This window comes from Xiphophorus maculatus, chromosome 24, assembly GCF_002775205.1.
Source record: "Xiphophorus maculatus strain JP 163 A chromosome 24, X_maculatus-5.0-male, whole genome shotgun sequence".
NCBI classification, from domain to species: Eukaryota; Metazoa; Chordata; class Actinopteri; order Cyprinodontiformes; family Poeciliidae; genus Xiphophorus; species Xiphophorus maculatus.
The window spans coordinates 3,222,997-3,241,732 of NC_036466.1; positions in this window are offsets into that span (position 1 = coordinate 3,222,997).

Below are 18,736 nucleotides of genomic sequence, written 5' to 3' on the forward strand. Positions count from 1 at the left end.
ACCTCTTCTTTAGCTGACTGTGGGTTACAGAGAGGGGGGGATGTTTGTTAGCACACAGCAGAGCCGGGGTCATCCTGCGGGGCGGCGGGGGTCACCGTGGGGGCTTGCGTCCATGGAGCTGTCCTCAGGTTGTCTCCAGTGTGGAGTTGTGAGGTCGCGGTGCGCTTCGCGCCTCTGATTGGAATCAATCAATGAGCCGCCAGAACCCGGCAGAACCCGGTCGACTTGGTTAAATGTTATTGTTGGGAGCCATTACCCCCACAATCGGCCCGCTTAATGCGAGAAAATGACATTCATTAAACGGCTCCGCGGGGAGGCCCCCGGGGGCCCAGCTGCAGCTGACCCTCATTCACCACCCAGTGAGTGGGGTGTGAGGGGAACAAGGGGGTGGGGGGTCATGTCAAAGGCTCGCCTCCCCCCCCGGCCGCCTCTTCCTTTACAAGCATCTGTGTGTCTCACAAAGTACCTGAGACAGAGAATGATCCGGAAAACCGGGATGACGACATCATCAGGGAGAGAGAGAGATGGAGGCCCAATAATGAGTCACACTCCACACACACTCTGATAATGTATATAAAACACTCCCCCCAATAGAGAGAGCGAGGTGGAGCAGTCGCAGCATCATCTGATGCCGAGTCCCTGAGAGGGAATATTTCTGCGGGCGGCTGTCCGCCAACGCAGAGCCTCCCTTTGTCTGGCTCTTATTCGCAGTGAGGAACGCGGGGACAGCAGCAGGTCGGAGGGAGGAGGACGGCCGTGGCCCCCGGTTATTTCTGTTCATACCGCATCAAAACCACGCAGCAGGACATGCGCCGTCACTGCAGAAGGGAGATCCTTCAGCATCTTCCATGTCTTAAATACGAGAATTTTGTTTAAGTTTGACTTTCCTGGAAGTCAAAGGTGCACCTACTAAACACTTACTGGAATTGGGGTGAATATTTAGATACTTATCTTTTTGACATATAAAAAGAACTTTTGTTGATCATAACTGTTTTGTAAAATGAATAGGAGAGTGAAATATTGAAGGGAGTGAAGAGTTTTTATATGCACTGAAAATTTCCTTAAGATTTCTTTGGTGATATTTGAGGTGCCAACAAGTTGAACTAGACACTTAGCTAGAGCTAGCTACCTTCAGCTAACTCATTCGCATGCAAAATACAACATTTTTTACCAAAGTAGTCAAAGACACAACTGATCCAAGGAACATATCTGGATGTGTTTCTCCTGTTACTTCATAATATTGACAAAAAAAGCATATTTCACTTAGTAACTAGTGTAGCTACATAGTGATAGCTTAAATGTTACCATTCATAAAATATTCATTGATAAAATGTAGCTAGCTGCGGAGGCTTATCGAAAGCAAGTATTTATGGACACCTCGTAGAGTGACATCACGCGTGGAAGTGCAAAAAGCTCCTGACTGACGTAGACGACCATTTGTTTTAGCTGTCAAGTTGTCAAAATAACACACTAAATCTTAAAAGTATGCCTGTTAAATAAAAGGAAAAGGGAAGCAGTGCTTTACTACTAATTGTCAACATTACCACAACTAGATAACAAGGTCAGGAAAAAGGTTTCTTTAAGGAAAAAAATAGCGAGGGAGAAGGAAGTAGTTCAGTTATGCTAGCTTGATTTTGACCGCCGTAACATGTAGATGTGACGTGGAACTCTGTGTGTTTCGGTTCAGTTAAATACAAATAAGGTGACCCTCACACCAACTCTGACAGATCATCAGTAGAGCAGGTGGTTAAAGTAGCTATCAGCCTGCTGTTAGATGAGCTAACAGCAACAACAGCTAATCTACTATAGCGAGCACTTATTAATAATCGCAAAGTAAGCCTAAAAACATACTATTATGGACTGAATGTTCTGTTATTTGTGTGGGAAATGCTTGAGTGGTTTCTGGCGTTGAATCCTGAAACATACAGTGGCGTTGTTGTCAGTTGTTACGGCAACGAGTCTGTATGTAGCGTAGCCGACGCAGAGAGCGAGGAAAAAAGTGATTTTGAGTTGTTCTGCAGCGGATTCTCTGCGTTAATTTCCCCTTTGCCCATCCAACACTGACACAAGAAAAAAACAGATATGTAGGAGTGAAGAAAAAACTTCTTGGATGTTGTTGGAAAAAAACCCGAACGACTTACGTAACTTATGATTAGTAGAGCTTGACCTCAAGAGCAAACAGACAGCTGAAGTTCTGTTTCCATCGTGAAAGACTGGAGCAGTTCCTCCACTAATGATGACTGAGCTGAGATGTCCTGTAGGTAGTGGTTAACATAAGGTAACTGGTAGAAATGACCAGCACGGCCAGTTTGACCCATTAACGTCAGGAATCTGTAAAATCCAGGGTAAAATGGCAGAAGACGGGGGAAATATAGTAGGGCCCAGATTTGGGGATCAGACAGAAATCTAATACAGTAATTACACAAAGTAATAGTTTAATGACATTTTCTCGATACTAAACTTGCATACGGTGCAGTGTGAGCCTGGCTCATCAGAGAGAGGTGCAATAATTATCACAGGCACCTGTTATGGCACAGAAACAGGTGGAGCTTCAGCGTTTGTGATCTCACATCTCAACGGATATTATGGGGAAGACGCGTACTCGTCTGTGTGCCGCTTCCATCTTTGTGCCAAGAGGCTAGGCATGTGTGTGTGTGTGTGTGTGTGTTAGGTGCTGAGTTAAGCCTCTGATTGAGAAACAAGCCACAGTAGCAACATGCTTTGCTGATTCCCCCAGCATCTGTCTCAACCAGCATGGGGCCTCCATGCGTGAAGGAGGAGGCAGCTACCGAGAGACACCGTTCCTTCATCTCCGCTTCCTTTTCTCTGGCTATGGAGAACGAACATCTCTCTTTTACTCTCTCTCATGTCTTAGAGGAGGGCTTTTAGAAAATATGTTCTTGGTTTGCCTTGCAGGGGACAGACTGGTCCTAGGTTGGACCCCGCCTCTCATCCAATGACCCCAGGGGATAGGAACTAGGCTCCTTCAAGCGTAAGCCGGTACGGACAATGGATGGTTAGTCAGTATTGGGTCACACAGCAACAGGACATGCTTCTTTACAAGAAAAATGACAAAGCACACATAAACAAAATAAATCCCATTTTTGGACATCATGATTAATACTAAAGGTCTAAAACAGTGGCCCTCAAACGGCGGCCACATCCAGCCCACGGGCCACCTGTTTCTGGACTCCTGGCCACCTACTCGGTGCCTGCAGGTTGGCCAGATCCTGATCCAAAAAACACTAGGGATATTGATCCGTTCTGGGTTTTCCAGGTCTGAAAAAACCATCCCTCTGTGACTTCGATTTGGTATCGTCATCTGCAGCCCCACATATGGACATAAGTTTATGAAAAATTCTTTTGCATTCAATGTTCCCTATAAATAATATAATATAATATTATACTGTTATGACGCGTGTGAGTTGGTGTATGGACAAAAACGCAGACAGGAGCTGGGAGTATGGATCATGTGGAACGTTTCAATGAAAAAAAATATTATGGAAAACTTCCAAGAAACCACAGGGAACACAAGGAACCAGGGTCAAACAAAAACAAGGAGTCCAAAACCAAAATCCAACAGGATATATAAAGGATGCAACTGGGTATGACAGGAGGAACCAGCAAATAGTGTCAGCAACAGAAGTGCTTAAATACTGGGAAAGAGGATGTGGAACAATGGACCTGAGCTGATTGGGTCAATATCTACTATGGAAGAATAATTAGACCTAAGAAACATAATTACACTAGAGTAACAAAGAGTAACTAGAGACAAGAAATAAACTAGAATCAAAAAGAAGGACTAAAAATAGAGCAAGACTGATCTAACAAAAGAAGGAGATTAAGGAACAAAGAATAGCAAACTTAGCCTAACATATACTCCCTTCATTTTATGTATTTGTTCTGTTACGAAAACAGACATTCTTACTTTTGTATAACATTTTAATCCGTTTTTTTTATTTTTAACAAAAACAAATAAACACTGAAAACAAATTGATTGAACAAACCCATAAAATAATAATTTATTATTATATAATATCTTTAATAGATGCTGCCTCTCATACAGCTGTCAGTCATATTTGTGGCTTTTTGCAACGCACTCTCCAACTCACCACTAGGAGCAGTTCTGTGATATGGCCGACATGGGCAATCACCCAGAGCGGCACCTTGAGGAGGGGTGGCAGTGTTGTGGTCTACACATCTCCCTGGAGGTATGAACAGGTCTGAACTGGACCAGACCTTTGGGACTCTGATAACTCCACAACTGCATTGTGAATAGATTCTGTGGCTGCAAAACGACCTTAAGTCATCACACATCCACCACTTCTAGATATTTGGTACAAGGTGTTTGTGCTGACAGGTTTTCTCCGTAGTTGCATCTATGCATTATGTAGCGTCACACCTTATCCTGGTGGCTCAGTGAGGCGCAACGCTGTAAGACCTTTGAGAAGGGAAATGCTTTCCACAAAAACAGTCAAATTATGTAGCCATTAACTTTAACCCTAAACATGCTAACTGGTTCCTGAGGAGTTTGAAGTGAGACTTTTGGGGGTTTTCTCTCACATATTTGCAGTTCTACACACAGGAAGATCAACGACTGAAAGTTTTTTCCATTGTGAAAGCTCACAATTAATCTAGAATGAAGCACAAAAGATCATTTTAAAACTCCCTTATTGCTTTCTTAAAGTCATTGCCGTCTTCTAATCTTGGCATTGTATCTTGCGTTGAATATGTATGGTACCTATCTACCTGACTTATTCAGGTGATTACTTACGTCTTCCTGCCTTTGAATAGAGCCAAGATGCTGCTTTTCAAGGCTTGATCACTCTGTTCACCGCCAGATAGATGGACAAGAACTAATACGGTATTTCAATCGTCGTTCCATCTTGGCGTTGATGCAACAACAAGGTCGACGGCCTTCTGAACTCTATCGTTCAACGCCGAATCCTTCCAAGAAACTTTTTCGGGTGAAGCTCCTCTCAGCTCCTTTGATTCCGGCCCCCTGTGTGCTCGTTTGTAACCGACACAAAGCCGACGACGAGGAAACCCGCGTCCAGGCAAGAGCTTCGCAAACAAACAATAGAGAGCTTGTGTCAAGAGAAGGAGGCATATCATTAACACCAGAGATGTAACTGAAAGGAGCCAATCAACACCTGTTTTTACTGTTATCGCACTCACACATAGGAAAAAAACAAAAAAAAAAAACTGTCAGAGCATCTAATGTGACATTTTTACCATAAAATTCACAAAATGCCAAGCGTTTAGAGCTTGGAGAATCTAAAGCTTGTGTGGTTTATTCCTGAGAGGCTGGTGTTGCTCGAGCAAAGCCGGGGCCTATATAAGGCAACAATAAGTCGGTGACTGTGGTTCTTCCAAGCGAGTGATCTCCAGCAGCCAGTCGAGCTATCATTATCTGTTAAAGAGCCTTCGTCCCTATGGATCATCATTACGAGGCGCATTAGAAAATACTTTGATTAAACTCCCCTAATCCAGCGCAGACAGCTGCAGTCCATTCACAGCTGCCTAATCTCCCAGCCACTAAATACCACCGAGACAATGGGCAACAAATGACAAGTTATGTGAAAGAGAAGGGGAGAGAAAACAAAGCGACGGAGAGACAGAGAGAGAACAGATAATTCCCTCCATCAAAGGAGAGCGGTAAACAGCGCTCATGCCAGGAGACGGCTGATGCCTTCTCAGGAGTGAAAAACGGGCGGCAGAGAAGGAGGGATCGAGGGAAAGTGAGGGGAGAAATAGGAGGAGTGCGATGGAGGCGCGTCTCCCCCGTCAGACGGGAGATGAAATGTTGCACGCGGAGGAGAGATCTCTTTCAGCGCGACTACAAACAAGGCGAGGCTGCTGATGGGAGATGCTGCAATCAAGATGAGAGGAAAGAGACGGAGAGAGAGAGGAGGGGGGGAACCCAGAAACTACTCCTCAATGGTACAAATCACCGCAGGGAGGTTATCAGGGCCGTCGGCAATCACTATAATGACAACATGGTGTGACATGATAGTTACAGCACTCATAGAAAATCATTCGCCCAGGCTGGGGAGGAGATAGGCAGGCGGGCAGCTTCATAAATACAAGTCTGGCTTGGAGAGTCACATGGCGTGTGTTGGTGTGTGTTTGTGTGTGTTGCTGCCCCGGTATTCAGAGTGACGAGTGTGTGAAGGATGAGCACGCGGAGGCGTGACCGCACCGACTTGTTTGTTGTTTTCCTGAGGTTCTTCCTCGCTTTCTAGTTTTAAAATCAGATGTTGTACACAGCCCAAAAAAAGAAAGAAATGGAAAAAAAAAAGACCTGCTGCATAATGTAATCTGTCACAAGGGCCCCATTGATGCACAGCACACCGACTAAAGTGTTATTGCATTAATCAACAGTCACAGCACCACAAATTACCACCTAACCCTTCCACATGGATTCAGACCTGATTGCGTGAACTTTTAAAACGCCACCAGTAGCACACAGATCACCTGGAGCAACTTTCAGGGTTTGTGTCCCGAAACCTGGCGAAGACATAAATAAGAAGTTGGCAACGGTTCTCAAATGATGCTGCACGGTTTTTCTAATTTACTACTTTGTGTCATTTTGTTAAAACAAAAAAGTTTTTCCCTATGAAATGTTTTTGTCCCATCGGTTATATTTGTACATTTCACATTCCGTTTCCTCTCTGTGGAGCCCTGGTGTCCCTCATGGCTCTGTGTGTGGTTCATGTTCTGTATGTGTAGAATGTATTATTTCTATGTACGCAGACTTACAGTAAAAGCAAAGACGTACGCTAGTTCTACTAACACTAAACAACTACATCAACAAGCTATTTAGCGGATGCTAATGCTATATAGCTAACGTCAAAATTCTTTCTGCCCTTGGAAGACTTCAACCCTCAAACATAATTTACATGTTCAATAATGCCCTTAGATATTGTATTTAAGTTTATGTCTGGTTCTCTACTGTCCGCGTCTTATTTAGCTCCTGTTTTAAAAAACGTTATTGGTGGAAGAATAGAGAGAACAGGAGAAAACAAAACTGCTGTGTAAACAGCCTTCACCCCCTTCAAAATAAGAGCATTAATATAAAAGGTAAGAACCAAAGCTTCGACACAGATGTGGAACTTTAACTTAAAGTTTATAGAATAAAGTAGTAATTTAGAATTTCACTGGAAAAATTAATTTAGAGGTAGAAAAGAGCACTAAATGTTTTTTCTAAAGTTAGCAAAACAGCCTAGCTAAAAATTAGCTCCACCATTAGCAACAGAGAGCTCACCACTAGTCACTATCTTGTATTCTTTTGAAACGTTCCTAAAAATTGTTACAGTTGGCACTGTACAGAGCACTGACAAACGGCAACATTGTCTTCTCAAAATTTCGCAAAATCCATAGGTATGAATTTTTCTAATGAAGGCAACGAACACATACATCTCTCCATGGAAGGAAGATTGGGAGGTAAATGAAAGCACCACCCGGACTGACCTGGTCACTGCATTTCTTAGCCGGAGCAAACATCATTAACATTTTGTTCCCTGTCGATGCGTGCAGCACTCTGGGTAATTTGCCGCGGTGCACCTGGATGAATCAAACATGGCCGCACGCTCTGGGTAATAACCAGACCCAATGAAGTGAGGAATATGAACACACGGCGCGCACGGCAACATTTCTTCCCCTTGCTGCATTGCTTCCTTCTATTCAGCTCTAACCACTCCTCCTCCTCCTCTTCCTCCTCCTCCTCCTTGTGATCATCACCCCCCTACCCCCACCCCTCTGATCTGCCTGTGAAGGTGTGCAGTGCAGCAGCAAGTGAGCCTGCATGTATTATTACCCATCCACCCTCTGTGTTTGTGGCGACTCGCCGTCCACTGTATTTGGACAGATGATTTGGAAACAAAGGAGGTCCAGGTTAATGCGGCTCAGCTTCGTGCAGGAGAGGCTGCCGGCAGGGGTCAGAGGTCGGCTGATGGGAAAATGCAAAGCCAGTGTCGGACTCGCGTCTCAGTGTGGCTGTGTGTGGGCAGCGTGGAGGTCAGGGTGGCAGCCAGAGTGAGTCATGGCAACCACACAGGCCTACACACACATGTGCACACACACACACACACACACACACATAACTCGCTCCCAATAAGCTCACAAACAAGGTGCTGAAGGGCAGCATAGATTTTATTTACAGAAAATCAATTAAAAGCTGCTTTCAGCCCACAGGAATGAGGCAAAAAAAACAACATTCTCCCACATTACGTTTGAGTCTCAGGAAACAAACTTGGAGCGCTTGCAGGAGAAAAAAAGTGTTGCGGCTAAAATTCTTTCCTCCAATCTCAAATAAAAGGTCAAAGAAAACGAAGGAAGAGAAACAATCAGGGGAAAAAACAACTGGAAGGGGAAGGAATCAGGGATCAAGTGCTAGTTAACCTAGATCAACTGTATTGAGGCAACTACACAGACAGACAGATGATAGATGAATTATTACTCTAGTAAATTTATGTTCAACCACAGCTTAAATGTTAAAAAAAACTAAACTAAAACGAAACCCTAATTTAACCATTGGTGTTGATGTATGGCTTGTTTTATATAAAGACAAGAAATCAAAGAAAGGAAGGTTATAGTAGTGACAATCTGCTAATATGGTTTCCCAGCATATCTGACTGCTTGGGATACTAGGTGTCCATTGTGTCCATCAGAGACAATCTGGGGGACACACTGTCTTTCTGGTGGTAACAAGTCCAGAAAATGCTAACCCAAGCTAACATGGGTTATACAATAAAAAAAAAATCATATTAAAAATAAAAGTTTGCTCCTAAATCCAGGATATAGAAGAGCAACGTTTGCATTTCATCTCTAAAACATCAACAACTTCTTCACCTTGAGCTGCTTTTCATCTCCAGTAAACTCACCAAAGTCACTCCGTCATGACAAGAAAAGAGAAGCAAGCTATGTTTTCCGTATTGGGGTCATTTACCATGCAATAAACAGATCTACTCATGCAGCATAACCTCTGGTCACTTCCCCTCCCCCCGAACCCCCATTTCCAGAGCTGCCTGCAATCATGGAAATGATTCCCGTCGCCACAGTAGCCTCCGTCCAGCGGACTGCAGAAGTCTGAGGCAGCAGTAGTCAGAAGCTATTTACATAATAACAGCTCATCATTCAGAAAGGACCTTTTATTTGCAGCATTAGAGGAAACTGTCAGGATGTCACACTGAGGAGGTCCTGGGCTCCACGCTGGGGGACGATGTGGCTCCAGCTGGCGGGTGGGAGGACAACGAGGGTGGAGACGGAAAGGAAATGGTCACGCAATGGTCCGACTGGACAAAGAAAAGAGCTGAGGTATGGAAGCTGAAAAGGTTTTGACAAAGCGTTAGAACATTGATGAAGTACAACATTTTGGTTTAGCTAACTTCAGCTAGAACATCATCTAGACAACAAAATCTTGTTTATGATATTGTTCAGAAAATTCACTTGGTCTATCTAGAACGATGCAGTAGAAGACCCCCAACCCCGGCCAACCAATCATCTCAACCACAAAATTAGCAATAAACCAATGATTCAAACTGCTAAGATATTTACCCATACAACTGACCAAACAAACCAAACAAATCATCTAAAAACACCCAACAACCAACCATCCAAACCACCAAACAAGACAACCAACCAACAACCTGTGTACCTACCAACCAAACCAAGCAACATTTTGCTAAACCATGGTCATGAATGGAGACTGTCCAAATTCAAAAGACTAAAGAACAAGGATTGGTTTTTCAAACTACTGAGGAAAAAAACTGGATTTTGCTTTGGGGATACATTTGCTCTTGGTTGCCTCTGTGGATCCCAAATTCAAAGTTTTTTTAAACTTTCAGGATTTCTCACTGGAAATAGGAACATGTCTAAGAGCCTAAGCCCTCTTGTATCTCTAATGAATGTCTTACTTTCTAAACATGTTGCATTTTCTTGTCGTTGCTTAAAACTTGTAGGATATTTTTTAAACAACGTTGTGTCTGTGCCCTCAGAACCTTCAGCTTATGACAGTGGCCAAATTTGACTAAATCCCTGTTTATGTAAAATCCGAGAGACGTCGATGTTGATTTTCCTCTTGTTTGAACAGGCAGGAAGCCAAAGCGCACACCGCCGTGAAGCACAATCTTTCTCTCTTTGGAACTTCCTGAACGTGTGACAGGATATCACCAGCAGCCACTCGACCCGGGAGCCGTTTCTCCTCATCTCTGCCGCTCCTCGTGGGCCTCTCAGCATCCACTCCTTTTCCCTCAGACTCGCTCCTTCTGCGTCTCTTCCTACCCTCGTCGCCTCTCACATCATTTGACATCAAAGGGGCCGCGACAAGTCTGGCTGTTTACCCTCCCTAGCAGGCGCTCATTACAAAAACATCAAAATAAGCCGTGCAGAGAGGCAGGACGAATTAATGATCTCCCTGTGCCACCGGTGCCCTTCACCCCTCCCCTCTCTGCCGTCGTCACCCGAGCGGTGCCAGGCCATTTGATGCGGAACAAATGCACGTGGAGGCGAACGTGTAGCGAGAGACATATCACCGCACACCCACGCGTGTTTTAGTGCCAAGGCCCGTGGCTGCTAACGACCATTCAATTAGAGGAAATTAGGGTGGCATTGTGAGGTCCATGCTGTGACCATTAGTAGCAGGAGAAGCGTGGGCCAAGATTAATCCCTCAGAGATGACAGTGAGGACCTGGCAGGTCACCGTCCAGTAGGGCGGAGGGAGAACGATGATGACAATGCCGCAGATTGGGTAAAACCTGTCCTGAACTCGCCCTCCTTCGTAATTACAAGGTCCGGCGCAAACTGAGCTGCGAAGATTGGGTTTTAAATCTTTCATTGCGTTATTAGCCAGTGCTACGTGGGCGCAGCCAGATCCAAACACTCATTAGACAAGCAGGTTGAAGCGGGAACCTCATTAGATCAAGTGATTTCATACACAAAAGCAGACCTGATTGTTAAATCAAAGCGCTTTGCCAATGCGTTGTGACACCACGCATACATCAGGTTGCTCCCAAACACATGGCTTTCTCCATGCATGTAATGCCGGATTTTTATTTTGAAATTAATTCCTAATCTAATCTATACAGCCCTATTAATAACTATTATAAAGCACTCCCCGGTCATGAATTAATCAGGGATTGGTAATTAGTGTAAAATTTGAATGCATGTTGTAAACCCACATCAAGTGTCTGGCACTAGACGGAGGTGCCAAGCCATCGCTGTACTAATTAGTTTGCAATTATGTTTAATAAGTTCTGTGGAAGCCAATCATGCTGCAGTAGGGGAGCTGGGCTCTTCTGATACAGACACTGTGGAACCAACATGGAGGAGCGTCTTTACATCCACTTCCTCACATGTGCATCTGCGAACGGCAACTTCGTCGAGCTCCACCCAACATCTGGGACATCTGGGCTCTTCCTCTTCAATCTGTCAGATAAACACACTGCTGGGGTGTTCCAGTGTCTCTCCTGGAACTCTGTTCTTAAATAATCCAAACGTTGGCGCTAATCTCAAGATGTTTCGCAATACAAAATTCATCTACAGGAAGGTCAATTGTTTTTAACCATTCAGGAAGTCCTGGAACCCGTTAGACGTTGCAGGAGACTTGAGAGTGGACGCTCATCTTTTACCAGCAGTCCAATAACACTTTGGTGATAATGTTCAGTTCTCCAGGTACATAGCAAAAATTAAGACTTCAACATCTTGGACGTTCAATGAAGAAACTCCTGAATTGCTCAGCTGATCAAGAGACCAGTTCTTTTCTCTTGCTATTGCATTGGTTCCGTCTGGGTTTGGGAAATTGATTTATACTGAATTATTATATCTGAATGAGATTCAACATCAGGGCAGATGAAAATATATAGAAGATAGCAGCTTCCCAGTAAGGAAGGAAAGGATGCCTGGGTTTCCGCCCGGTAGAAGTGAGCTGCCAAAGTTAGCAGCAGAAACCTTTGACTGGCTTGTTTCAGAGGACTGAGCCACAGGTGGTGAATGAGGGATGAAAGGCGGCCCAGGCCCTCTAAAGAAGTGAAAACTGTTGTCTTTCTTGGTCCTCCAACTGAAATATTGCTGGGTGAGGCTTGGCAAAGAGCAGGTGGTTTCCCAGCTTCTTTAGGCAATGCAATGAGGCAACATATTAATGGTTAAAACTCCAACCGTTCGCTACAAAGATCTCCTCCTGGGCCTGATGGCAGGGTTCAGCTGGGACTGTTGGCTCAGGCCCTCAGCTCAAACAGCCTGTGCAGTGGTGTGTGTTGGTGTGTGTGTTTGAGCTCACAGTCACCGCGGTGCCATTTGGACCGGTGCCTGACACCCTCCGTGTTAATAAGAGTAATCAGGGCCCCCATGCCTGCTAGCGCACAGCAGAAACATGGCGTGGGCCCACGCAGCCACCTGAGCGTGTTTACCCAAAACACACACTTCCACCACCTCATCAGCCACACACACACGCACCTCAGGAGCTAATGAGGGGGAAATGCAGTCAGAGTAGAATTGATCAGCATTGTCCGGCGACGGCGTGCAATCGATTGGGTTTCCCCTTCATCTGTAATGGCTCATTAGCCGTGTCTTCTACACACAATCAGGTGTGATGCAGCGTGGCGCAAACAAATCATGGCTTTTCATTTCAAATTGCTAGCTGAGCTTTGTTTCGCAGAGAATTCCTTGGACAATATTAACAAATGCTTATGTGGAGCTTCTCTGTGGTTTGATATCAGTATTAAAAATCAGTGTGGAACAAGGTTTGTTTGCTGAGGAGAACATGAAGAGACCAATTTATCTTCTCTGAACATGAATCAGCAGTTTTTTAGGTGATGCCATCTACTTCTTATTATTATACCTTAGGTTAGTTGGGACTAACTACATGGCAATGTAGTTAACATTTGAGTGAAATATCTCAAATTGTAGCATAAGTATTCATTATATGTATATCATGACATGCATCAGTAGGCCTTCTTGAATTAGATCAACAAATAAAATGAGAGATTTGTTGTTGAAACAAGTGGGAAGAAGGTTCAAGAAAACCTCCAAAGTTCACAGAAGTTGCAGTCAAAGCTGATCGTTTTGATTCACCAAGTTAGGTTCCTACGATACGAGGAAAATTATCTTCGGTCCTACCATCTCTAACATCACCAAGTGGAGTTTTAAACTGGAACTTTAACCTGTATCACGTGGTTTGATCAGATGCAGCGAAGATTTGAGTTTTTAACACTGGACTGACTTGGTACGAAAGGTTGGAATTTTCTTTTCATCACAACCCAATTCACATTCCTGCCTTGATCGTCTCCATTGTCGCCCAGGAAAGGGTGACCCTTGAAACGGTTCCAGCTTCAGAAAGATTTAGCAAGACTGAGTCTATTACGTGAATAAAAAAAAAAAGAAAAAAGATCAGTATCTGTTTCAATCTACGTCTCTTCTCTCAGCTCTGGATGAGTAGAAAACCTTTTGGAATATCAACTACAGATTATTTTATTTCCACTCTGTGTTCTCGAATGACAACAAAGTTGGAATGTCTGAACTTCCAGGTTCCACGAGACTGTTAAGCTTGTTCTGTACACACAACATTTATATTCACCAATATTTCCTTGGACTCCTTGTGTTTTCCTTGGCATTCGTGTCTCTCTTCATAATTCATGCCAGAGTAAGTGTGGAGCTGATTTATTTGGAGCATCTGTTGGCCCTGCTGGACTGAAATGCAGCTGCGCTTGCTGGAAAAAAAAATAAAAAATCAGCAAGACTTGAGTACAGGAGCTGAAGCAATGGTGTCAAAGATGGCTAAAAAGCAGGTTGGAGGGAGCAGGAGTCGGAGGAAACTATGAAATCACTTTGGGTTTATTTTAACAGCAATTAAGTTTGTTTAGTCATGTAATAAGGGGGAATCTCTTCTTCTGGCTGGTAGGCTTTGAGGTACCATTTGCCCAGATCTGATATTTTCCTTCCCCCAGCTAGATGTGAGGGGCAGTAAGATGATATATGGTTTGTGGTTGGGCTTTAGCGGAATAACGGGATAGATCGGACTGTATTTGCATGTAAACCTGTAACTGGGCATAAAAGGCCAAAACATAGAGGTGTCTCATCTGATCCATGGGCAGACCGCTGCTTCCTGAAGCCTGCTTGGATGAAAAATTTCTCTTTCCTCCCCATGCCCCCACCTCGCTCCCTGCTCCACACAAGAGAGACTTAATGTGTGGAAGAGAGCAGTGGCCTGCCTGGAAAACCCTGGAGTCCTGAGGGATTTATCTAGAAAAATAGTAAAAGCTAGCATCTCAGAGATGGAGAGGAGGAGGAAGCCTTGGGCGGACCACTACAGCCTTTGCTCTGAGCTTCCCCATTTGAACCTGAAGTGGTGAGAAGATAAGGAAGACAAAGAGGCAAAAGACTCCACTTAAGTCTGTCTTTTTGCCTTTCATCTTCAAACTCTCAACTAGTTTGGATTCAGAGGCGTCCATTGGAGTGTTTAACGGGGGTCTAACACATGTCTTCACGTCCAAGAGGCGCTTCCCAGCGTGTCAGTCAGCAGAGATCAATCAGAGATCTCTGATTAGCGGCAGAAAGGCAGGCTGCTATTTTCCTCCAAAGCATCCAAACTACCATGTAGATTGGATGCCATTCACCCAGGGGCTTGTGTACACGGACAAACACATTTGCACTAGGGGCCCGATTGGGGTAATGACAGTAATAGAAGCTGGTCCGATGACAGACAACAGAGCTGCACTTTGGCCAACGGCTGACAAAGAGGGAAGTGGTTGGAAACAGATTTCCAGGTCGGCCCATTCGTCCCCTCAGCTGAAGGTGCTCATTTGCGAAGGTTGCAACGCTGGCAGGCAGGGGGCAATTTCCCTCCCATCAAGAGTGTGTTTAATTTTCCCCGTCCCATTTCAGCTCGTCCCTCAGGGCCACTTGAGGGCTACAATTGATGTTTAACGTCTCACTAGATGGTACATTTTCTGCGCTGGATGGTTTCTTTCCCCCATCAGTTGTGATGCTCACACATCCGTCCACTGGGTTTACTCTTTCTACTGTCAGACGTTAGCGTTGCAGAATCTCCTGCCAGCTTCACGTCACATACAACCGCCTCACACCTCCGTGGTTTACACAACAGCTTGTAAAACCATGCCCATCAAACATAACTCTCACTATTCATTTTCTCTTCGAATAGCTCACATTGTTAGGAGGGAATCTCTGAGTTTTGGTTTATTCTGCTGCTGTGTCTGGACTTATCGCCCTGCATCTGAGGTCATCTGTCCAAACTTCAAACAGATGACCTCATGTTGGCCAAAAGGAGACATCATTATACTTACTTTACTGTCAAATTAATGATGACAAGGTCCAAAAACAGCCCAACTCATCACTCCTCAACTGCTATGTCCAGCAGCTGTACCAGCTGTTTCTGCCAAAGTGTTGCAGTTGGTTTCCATCAAACATGCCGCTGTGCATTAGAGTGGAACATCTCTACTTTGTTGCTATCTATCCGAAGGACATTGATCCAGAAACCTTGATCAATGGTTTCCTCTTCAACCCTTTCAAACACCAAAGGGTTGTTTTGGGCTCTTTCATTTCGCTGAATGTTGGGGTGAAAGTGCTCAGATGTTCCCTCCTGGGAACATTGGCAACTGATTTATGAAGTCTACATGTTCATGAAGGTCATAGTTGATGTCTTTCCATCTTGGAGATGTTGCAGCAAACTTCTCCTGCTTGTCAGATCCAGTCACCCCGTGCCTCCACACTCCTCTGCCTCCACACCCGGTTGATGACCGGGTGAGCAATGCAGTTGATTGGCTTCGTCTGGCAGTGACTTTTCCTTTAAAGTGCTGGTAGATGCAGTGATGCAATAATTGTGCTGAATCTGTTGAATCTTTAGAGACGCTCTCTGCTGAAGAACAAACTATTCATTATGTCCTGATGTCTATAAACACCATGATGATGGTGTTGAGAGCAAACTGACCAAGCAGGCTGTCCAAGAAAATATCTTGTACTATTAAGATGTAAACCAATGTTTGATTAATGTTTTATTATGTTTTCCAAACCGTGGGCCTGGATTTTGCAGCAAAGAGCTGCTGACTTGCAATTATGAACGTCACGACTCAGATGTATGATTCCGATCTCTGTTCAGCTGTTGTTGTTTGAAGAGGCTCTGGGTTTTTCGGCTGCTAAGATCACACGCCGTTTTTACTTTCGGTTTGTCTCCAGGTGCTGAGACTTCAAACGCCAGATCTGCATTTATGCAAACCATCCAGCTCACATGCGCACTCATCCTCCACTAGCAGCAGGGGTCCAAACTAAGTCTGCGTCCCCCCCTTTGATTTTTATTTCTGTTTTTTTTTCTTCTGAAGGAAGGCCTGAGAGGATTCAGCTCTGCTAAGTCAGAGGGGGAAGGCGCTTCGCTGTTGATCTCCTTCACTCTGCAGATCCAGTGCCAGGTTAAAGTAAAGTGCAATCATGAGAGTGGAGTTTCTGTTCAAACAAAGAACGATTATCCATCTCGCCTCCACATTCCCTTCTGCCCTCCTTTCCCCATTTTCCCAGGTGAGAAGATTATGTGGCAGGCCTGTGTTATTTTACCCAAATTGCCCACACCTGACAGCTCAGAGAGACCGAGTGTTTCCAGCATTTTTCACATCTCTGCCGGTGTTTTCACAGAGTCTGTGTGGGCATCTGTGGGTGTGTTTGTTTTTTTTTTTCTTTCAGTGGCCACTAACGGCGAGCATCGGCGGCGAAAGGTCGGCCCCTCGGTGTCGGTGGACCTCTAATTTGTTCCGCCACGGCGATGGTCGGCTAATGCGGCACACCTGCTATCCCTGTACCGTCATTAGCCGGTGCAGAGCGGCAAAAAGGTCAAACATAACCAGAGAGATTACAGGGAGGCAGAGGAAAACGCACACAGACACGGACGCAGCGAGAAGAAAAGAGCAGAAAGAGAGAGAGAGAGAGCACTAATGTGGGGCTGATGAGTGGGCGTGGGCTGCCCAGGCATGGAAAGATGCATGATGGGAATATACTTCACACATCCCCAGGGGGTGCCTGCCTCTGATCTTGGCAAACGAGCCCCAACATGGAGAAACACCAACATACTAGTGATTTCTGCAAGAGATGCTCAGCACTGAACAAGAGATGCCATTTACTTCCATTAATTAAGACACAAAGCCAGGAAACAGGGGAGAAGACAGGAAATGATCACAATCCAGTCTGAACTCATTCCTGTGGTGAGTGAAAACACAAATATGAAGATGTACTCTATATGCCAAAAGTATTCACTCCTCTGCCTCCACACTGAACTTGAGAGAGACCCCATTCTGGGGGGAAGCATGATGTCCACGTACTCTTCTGTAAAGTCTTTCCTCAGGATTACGTGTTTATTTTGATTGTTCACGAAGAAAAGTAAACATTGCCAATCCTAGGATTATTTTAACTGATCAATATCCTCATTTGTACTGAAAGTATCCCATGACCTGTGATGTTTGACTAAAGTTTATTCTATCTGGAAGTGCAGCCGATCCAGCTGGCCCGTGCTGAGGCTTGAAAATAGTCTTTAGTATGCACATTGTACACTCCTGTTCTGAATTATTCCTTCATAGCCTGGAAAAGTTTGCAAACTTTCTCATCCAGGAGAAGATTAGAACAGAAAAAATAGAATGGAAAAATTTAATTTCCAGATTTTTAAGCTTTGTAGAATTTTTCAGAGAATTATTTCTTCCACCGGTCCGTCTGTCACCCCGTCCATCCATCCATCATTCATTCATTCATTCATTCATTCATTCATTCATTCATTCATTCATTCATTCATTCATTCATTCATTCATTCATTCATTCATTCATCCATCCTTCCATTCCTTTAATGGTCCATTTAGGATCTGTTGGTGTATCACACCTTCCCTGCATTTGTTCTTTATCTCCAGTTTAATTTAAACTTCAGAAAGGTCCTTTAAAGGAAGAAGTCTGGAAACTGTCATCTTAAAATAATAAAGTGAAGGAAGCCTTCAGCTGGCTGATGATTTGAGGTGAATATTAATTTCTAAGTGGCTCCACCATCATTCTGTCATTAGCATGAAGCTACCACCACTATTCATAGCATTGGTTCTTGTCAGAGTCAACTTATCTTTCACTGCGACCAAATATCTCAATTGTTGCCCTTGCCAACCGCAAAACCTTTTCCCAGAATGCATTGGCAGACTGCAATAGAGATAGCAAGAAGGTGCGTCAGTTCATGATGCAGGTTCTCGTCTTCTATGTCTGATATTCAAAGACGGAGTCTTCTCTCTCAGAATAAGAGTTCATCGTTTTGAAACAAAGTGGGCGCTGCAGAAATACTGCTTCCTGTGGGACTTGTAGAAAAGTAGAGCATCTTGCAACTGGCCTGGATCCACCATGTTCTTCTGCTCTTGGCAAAACACTTAATCGTCTCCTTGTTTTTGGTGTTTTCATGTCTGCCAAACAAACCGAAAGCAGCGTGACCTCCCTCTGTGAAAATGTTCCACACAAATCCGTCTGTCCTTCAGAGCTCGGGCCCAACTTCACGAAACGGAGAAGTGAACAATATTCCAAATTAAAACCCACATGATGCACTGGCACAGACAAGAGGTCTCCCTTTAGTCGTGCATAAAAGCTTCATTTCCCTCCACGTACCTGACTGGGAGGTAATTAATGGCTGTGGTATTTAGGAGTATTTAACTACACAAATATGACAGAGACAGGGACAATTAGTTTGGCTGTTTAAGCTACATTAACTCTCTCCTCTATT